At 43.5% G+C, this 7,688-nt stretch overlaps 1 pseudogene; it reads left to right on the top strand.

The window, feature by feature from the left end:
- The first annotated feature begins 307 nt into the window (after window positions 1-307).
- LOC146862722 (mitogen-activated protein kinase 11 pseudogene) lies at window positions 308-1,828 on the top strand (annotated as a pseudogene).
- Window positions 1,829-7,688: the final 5,860 nt, after the last annotated feature.

A 7,688-nucleotide genomic window follows, 5' to 3' on the forward strand; every position in this document is an offset into this window, starting at 1 on the left:
ACCATATTTTCCCTTCACCGCTGCTCTTCATTGTGCCAAATAATCCTTTAGTACCTCACTTTCACTTACCCAGGTTTCTTGTATGACAGCTATTGTCAGTGCTTCATTTGTTAAAGAAAGAGTGCCGGTAACAGAAGATCATCTCAGGAGCCCATGACTGATGCAATTAAATATCTGTGCACCAAATACCAAGGCTGCATAGTCTTGAATTCTCCTCAAGCTTTTTTTGTAATCCACTAGCAGTAGGCCTGGGCTAAATTTCCGTTCCGCTCGCGGAAATTGCGATAATTTGACATTTGCTGGCCCTTACTCGGAGCGGAGCCTGGCGTAGCCGCTGCCTGAAGATGTCGGCGAAAGTGGGCTTTTACCGGCAGGAGCTGAACAAGACTGTGTGGGAAGTGCCCGAGCGTTACACCAACCTCACCCCAGTGGGATCCGGCGCCTACGGTTCCGTCTGCTCAACGTATGATACCAAAACGAGGCAAAAGGTGGCAGTGAAAAACCTTTCGTGGCCCTTCCAGTCACTTATTCATGCAAGAAGAACTTACAGGGAACTGAGGTTACTCAAGCATATGAAACATGAAAACGTGATAGGATTGCTGGATGTGTTTACGCCTTCAAATTCAAATGAAAGTTTTAATGAAGTTTACCTTGTGACAAATTTAATGGGTGCTGACTTGAATAATATTGTGAAGTGCCAGAAGTTAACAGATGACCATATACAGTTTCTTATATACCAGTTGCTTCGAGGACTTAAGTATATTCATTCAGCTGGGATTATCCACCGAGACTTAAAGCCTAGCAATCTAGCCGTGAACGAAGACTGTGAGCTCAGGATTTTAGATTTTGGGCTAGCCCGACAAACAGATGATGAAATGACTGGATATATAGCAACAAGGTGGTACTGGGCTCCAGAAATCATGTTAAATTGGATGCACTACAATCAAACCGTTGAAATTTGGTCCGTTGGGTGCATCATGGCAGAACTACTGAAAGGCAAGGCCCTTTTTCCAGGAAACGATTATATTGACCAGTTAAAAAGAATCATGGAAATTGTGGGTACACCATGTTCTGAGCTTCTGAAAAAAATCTCCTCTGAGCATGCTAGAAAATACATTGAATCCTTGCCACATTTGCCTCCTCAAGATTTGAAAGAAGTATTCCGTGGTGCCAATCCACTCGCGGTGGATCTTCTTGAGAAGATGCTCATATTGGACAGTGATAAGCGGATAACAGCCACTGAAGCTCTTGCCCACCCTTACTTTCTGCAGTATCATGACCCGGATGATGAGCCAGAGGCTGAAGTCTACGATGAGTCAATAGAGAATAAAGAACGTACCATAGAGGAATGGAAAGAACTTACCTATGAAGAAGTTGTCAGTTTTAAGCAACCGGATTTTAATATTGAAAACTTGGAGATCGAACAGTAACTGGATAGAACAGTAACTGGAATCAGAGTACCTTGTGTGACCTGCCGCACAAGGAAGACTTTTAAAGCATAGCATTACACTTGCAGAAAAGGTTTTATTATCCAAAGATCCTGAAGTTGAAGCCAGTAATGTGAACTTTGGACCAGGGACTCTTTGCTTTTGCCTTGTATCATGATTGTAATCCCAGAATACACCCTTAACTGAGATAACGCACTGTTAATGTCTACCAAGGTGCACTGAGTACTTTGTTGATCTGTGTGATATTTGTGCATGTCTTGCAGGAGTTGTGCTGCCAAAATCAAATTTGCATTTTCTTTACAGTGTTGGCAATGTATTTACAATTGGAGCATGAATGTATGTAAAAATGAAATGTGACGTACAAAACAGTTTTCTCACATAATCCTGATTTTTGTTTTTTTATTTGTAGCTAGTGCCTTTCAGGAAAAATGGAGCATGGTAGAAAGTTATAGGTAGAAGTGAAACTTGTGATGATATGATCGGTATGCTGGATGTACCTTGAATGATCTTGTGCATCACAAACATGAATAATAGTATTGATGCTGCAGGATATTTAAACCCTATTTTCTCAATTAGATTGATGACGTTTTTTAAATGTTTGACATAAAATTCATTTGATGGTAAATACAAATTCAAAATGACTATTTGTTGATTTTATTCCTGTTATTGTTCTTCTCTCCAATCATTTATCCCGAAATTACTATTGTTTTTAAATCAGTGTATGAGTTGAATACTCTCTGGCTTTTTATTTCCTTTTTACTGCTACCATTGTGATCATTCCTCCTGCAAGACAACCATATTTTCCCTTCACCGCTGCTCTTCATTGTGCCAAATAATCCTTTAGTACCTCACTTTCACTTACCCAGGTTTCTTGTATGACAGCTATTGTCAGTGCTTCATTTGTTAAAGAAAGAGTGCCGGTAACAGAAGATCATCTCAGGAGCCCATGACTGATGCAATTAAATATCAGTGCACCAAATACCAAGGCTGCATAGTCTTGAATTCTCCTCAAGCTTTTTTTGTAATCCACTAGCAGTAGGCCTGGGCTAAATTTCCGTTCCGCTCGCGGAAATTGCGATAATTTGACATTTTCGCGTCCCGCGGAGAATGCGAAAATGACGAAATTTCCGCATTCCGCAGCTTAGCGATAATTTGGTTCTTGCTCGCGCTGTAAAATAATACATTCTCGCACGCACGCGATCGCCTTACCTGAATCCCCGCGTTCGCCGACAAGTTTTCCCGATCCGGTCGCGTTCTCCACGAGATGCTGGATTGTTGGTAGCCATTTGCGCTGCCTCACGACAGTTCGTGCGCGCAGTAATGTCACTGGTCGCGTGATCACGTCTTTCTTCTCGAGATCATGCACCGCGAGAAGAGTGAAAACAAGATGGCCGCGCCCGCGAGCAACCGCATGGGTAAGTTGGCGAGCCGCGGCCACGCAGAAAATACCGCGAACGGGCGGAAAAAAAACTTCTGCATCTTCGCGATATTTCCGCGTGTTTGCGGAGATTTTGAACATTTTCGCGATAATTTGCGAAAGTCACTTTCGAAAATTCCGCCCACCCCTAACTAGCAGACACTGCTTCCCATTATCTCACTTTTGCTGATCCTTGCTTTCTTGCATATAGTTTTCCATCTTTCGCTTACCCCTTCCTTCCCCATCTTTCCCATTTCTGTGTTATTTTCTCTCTCAGGGGCATATCAGCAAGGGCTTTATCTCCGCTTTTCTGGCTTTAAAAGTCAGAAAAGAGGAGATAAAACCAACACCCTATCAGCAAGAGGGTGCTAACATGTGTATTGGCATGTTAGCACCCTTTTACACTACGCCTACCTTTGTATCTCTAATGAGATGCAAAGGGGGCGTTCCTGACATACACTACATGTCAGGAGAGCAATAATGCGCCTTTGCGCTATCAGCAAGGATGCCCTTGCATTTTAGCAGACGTTAGTTTTTGGAGAAAACTGCTGTTTTCTTCAAAAACTAACGTCTGCTAAAATGCTGACTAAGCCACCCCTAACATTGGGTGTGGATTATGCTGATAAGACCAGAGGGTCGTATCAGCAAGGTTATCGCCCTTTTGCAGGGAACATCACTGGGAAACCAGCGATGTTCCCTGCAAAACGGCGATAACATCGCTATCTCTGAAATTTTTATCGCCCTGGAGCAGTGCGTTGATGATAACGCGCTACCAGGGCGATAAAAAGCAGAGATAGCCAGATATAAGAAAATTATTGCTAAGCACAGCCAGCAAAAATTATCGCTGGCCTTTGCTGATATGGCCCAAGTCACTTTACCTCAACTGCCTTTTCTGGTGGTGGTCTGAAAATATCAGCCTTTCAAAATCAGTTTTGATAGTAAATAATCCATCCCTGCCCGCTTCCTGAGAATTTTCTTTCATACCTTTACCAGGGTGTTACATTCTTGCATCACTATCACACCTCAGTTAACATTAATCACCGGATACGTAATATAGTTGATTAAGTCTTTTCTCTTATTTTAAATATACGTCGTATGCTAAACACCTTAGATCATCGATTTATTTTAGAAACTGTGTGACCAAAATTCTTGAATAAGGTGTGAAGTGGCATTTGGTCATACTAATGCTTGTTTATATACACCTGGGAAAATCTATATCACTAGATGCTATTTTCGGAATGGTCTTTATGAAAGGATTGGGTGACCAGATGCAAATTGATTGAATATTTGTAATGTGATATAATCTTCCAACTTATTGATTGATTTTTTTCTTTCTACGGTTAGCATTCCCTCAGTAGTGGCCACATTTACTGATGCTTTTTTTCTGTAACATCATTGGTTTGCCGTTCCTCAGTACTGCTAAGCAGCATGTGTATTACTTCTGATATATAGGTAGCCACTACCTTGAGAACTCAAGAGGGCTGTCATTTGTTCATCTTGAGTTACAAATTTTATTAGGGAATCTTCAGAGTGCAGTATTTCATCACTTTTCGTTTCACTTATTTTCTTTACTCCTGCAATGCCTCGAGCTAAAGGACAGGCAATCAGTAAATTACTTACATATAATAGAATTTCAGGCTCCTCTGTTTGGCTAACACAAGTATTTTCAAAGTGCAAAATCCGATGTTCTTTTTTTGTAATATTTCTCGACTTACAAAGTATTTCTCCTAGAAAGTATGGGAAGCTTCTTTAGGTTTATTAGTTAAAGGGTCAGATTTTTTTAACGCTTACTATCTTAATTACAGTTTCCAGGAAATGTGTAGCTCTGTCAATTGGAGCCAGTGTGCTCTCTAAACTTGTCTTTACAAACCTGATGGGATCCATAAGAGTTTGTGATCCTTCATCATATTTGGAAGAGCTAATCAAAGAGCCTTTATCCCCTTTATAAGGCCCTGATTTTAACTCTATAAGATGCTTTAGTATTGCTGAAGTCATCTCGATTTTATGGTGAGAATCTTTCATTAAATTTTTTAGCAGATTCATGATAGATTTCAAGATGTGTTTTATGGCAACCATCATGGTGGAGCCTACGCTTGGATCAATGCCGAAGTTCCCTGTTTCCATACTTCTCTTTAGAGAAGGCCTGCTGGCCTCCCATTATATGCTACTATTCTGACACAAGGAGTCTTTGTTTTGCATTGAGACCTATGTCTGACACATGATTTTGTTTTCTTTCTAATTTGTTTTTGGGCTAGAAGACTGTTAGGCCTTCTGTAGGAAAGTGCTCCTTTGTGCATGGTTACACCTTAACTTTTTGCCTAGAACTGATGCCAACCTGACTGTAGTGTGTGTTGGGATCCTGCTAACCAGGCCCCTGCACTTGTGTTCTTTCCCAAAACTGTAACTTTACATCCAAAACTGGCACAACCTCTGGCCCACATGTAAGTCTCTTCTAAAAGGTACCACTGGTATTAAAGGGCCTTGTGACCAGAGAAAACCTATGAGGGCTGCAGCATTTATTATGTCACCCTCAGAGACTTCACACCTGACACATACACCCTGCCACTGCAGAATGTGTGTCAGAGAGGGAACCCAAACCCAAAAGTAGACATGGCACCCGCCCCTGGGTGCCAGCCCTAACCAACACTGCCTGTGCCAGAGACAAGTTACGACTCTAGCAGGGTGCACTATACCACAGGTGAGGGCACAGTGGCACGAGCACTGTGCCCCTACAGTGGCTGTGCCATTCACAGACATTGTACCTGCAGTGAAGCCTATTTGAGTACATGGGCTGGGAGTTTGTCATCACAAACTCCCCAGCTCCATGATGGCTTCACTAAAGATTGTGATGTTTGGTATCAAACTTCTCGGAACATTAAACCAGCACTAATGGCATGGTCAGATTTAATGTAAAATGCAGTCAGGGGGCATCTTATAACTGCCCCCTGAAACATGACCACCCTTGGTGTAATTTCTGAATGGCTAACCACCATCTGCCACAACCAGGCTGTTTCTGGACCCCTGGGTAGAGAGCCCACCACTCTCTGGGTCTGGAAACAAAGCTCATCCTGGGCAGAGATGTCATGCGTCCTTCCTCAGGATGGGAAGGGTCCACGACGAGGGAGCTTCAAAGTCCTGCCACCTTTGTTAGCTACCCCCATCCTTTTGCTGCAATCAGCAACTGGCTCCCACCAGTTTTGACCCCCTTTTAAGGCCAAAGAACCAGCAGGAAAACCTAGGCAGGGATAGAGATGTGCCCAGCTCTGCTAACCCCACCCCACAGGTGGGGGAGGTGAGGTGAAGCACACATCTCAGTGTCCTACATCTTGAAGATGAGGGGACTCATCCAATTCAGAGGAGGATCATGCCCCACTCTCACTGGAGGATGGCATACTAGGGTGTGTAGACAAACCAAGGAAGGGACCCATTGGTCCTGACCAGCACATCCATATAAAGCACCTAAATCTAGTATTTAGGGGCACCCAGGAACCTTACCCTGTCAGATTCGATGGACCAAAGTAAAACACGGACCAGGACCGCTGCTGGACAAGGAACTGAACAACTGCAGACAAAACTCTGCAGGAACCCCACTATTTGCACCTGGTTTGACCACTGGACCTGCTGTCCTTCCAGAAACCCTGATTGACCTCTTAAAAACCTTGGATGCCATGCAGCCTAGGTCAAGGTGCCAAGAAACTCTATTTGAACTACAGGCTCTAGTTCTGAACATCCGCCAGTACAGCAACCACCACAGTGAGGACCAACACTTGTGTTGAAGCGACTCTGCCCTGCCAGATCAAAAGCATCCCAGCTGGATGGCCTCCATGACCTCAAGGATCCTCTTTGCCCTAAAGCCCCAACTGTGCCCAGATGGTGCCAGGAAGACAGTACCATCCGGCAAGTGAACCTGTCAGACTCCTCCGGCACCTCTGTCCCTACCCCCCGACCACGACCTCCCCATGACAGTCTGACAACAGTGGAACTTCTCCAGCTGAACTACAGCAGCCTGCCGCCAGAGACCGCAAGGGTAACCATGCTGGCAGTCTGCTGAAAACCAATGTGCTACATTATTCTCCGCAGACCGCAAGGGTGAATATCACCACTGGTATCGACTGCCTCGTCGTAGATACTGAATCCCACACCTCTGGATGCCATAGGCCCCCATGACTGACATTGTCTGCAGTGTTGGCCTGAGACCACCCAAAGACACAAACTGTATGACGGGTACTTACTTGTACGTCCATCACCTATCCTTCCTCCCACAAGATTGCACAGCTTTGTTCTCTCTGTATTGCACTAACTGTATATCCTGAATACCAAGTGTTTCCTTAAAAAAAATAGAAAGTATAGCTTTTGATACTTATCACTTGGTCTGGATTCAGTCTTCAAGTGTATGACAATATTTCTTGTCTGAATGTGTACAATAAATGCTTAACACCACATTCTGATAAGCCTAACTGCTCGACCACACTACCACAAATAGAGCTGTTAGTATTATCTACTTTAGCCTCTGCTATACCTCTGGGGATGCATTGGACTCTGTGCACACTACACCTCTTTTTGGTATCGTATGTCCAGAGCCAGCTTCGAACACCATCCAATTCAAACGTTTCTGAAATCATCAAACAGCGGGGCATCTCCATCAATTCCTTTTGGTCAAGGACCCTAAAGTTGTTTCTCAGATACATTTGTCACTCACTATAGTATATTCTATTACATGTTGAGGGATTACCATCCAAGCTTTACTTTCATCTTCTACATAATTGTACAGCCTTTGGTCGAGATAGAAAGGTGCATCAAGGTGTTACTATTCCAGGTATTTT

The sequence above is a fragment of the Triturus cristatus genome, chromosome 2_2 (genome assembly GCF_964204655.1).
Source record: "Triturus cristatus chromosome 2_2, aTriCri1.1, whole genome shotgun sequence".
NCBI lineage: Eukaryota > Metazoa > Chordata > Amphibia > Caudata > Salamandridae > Triturus > Triturus cristatus.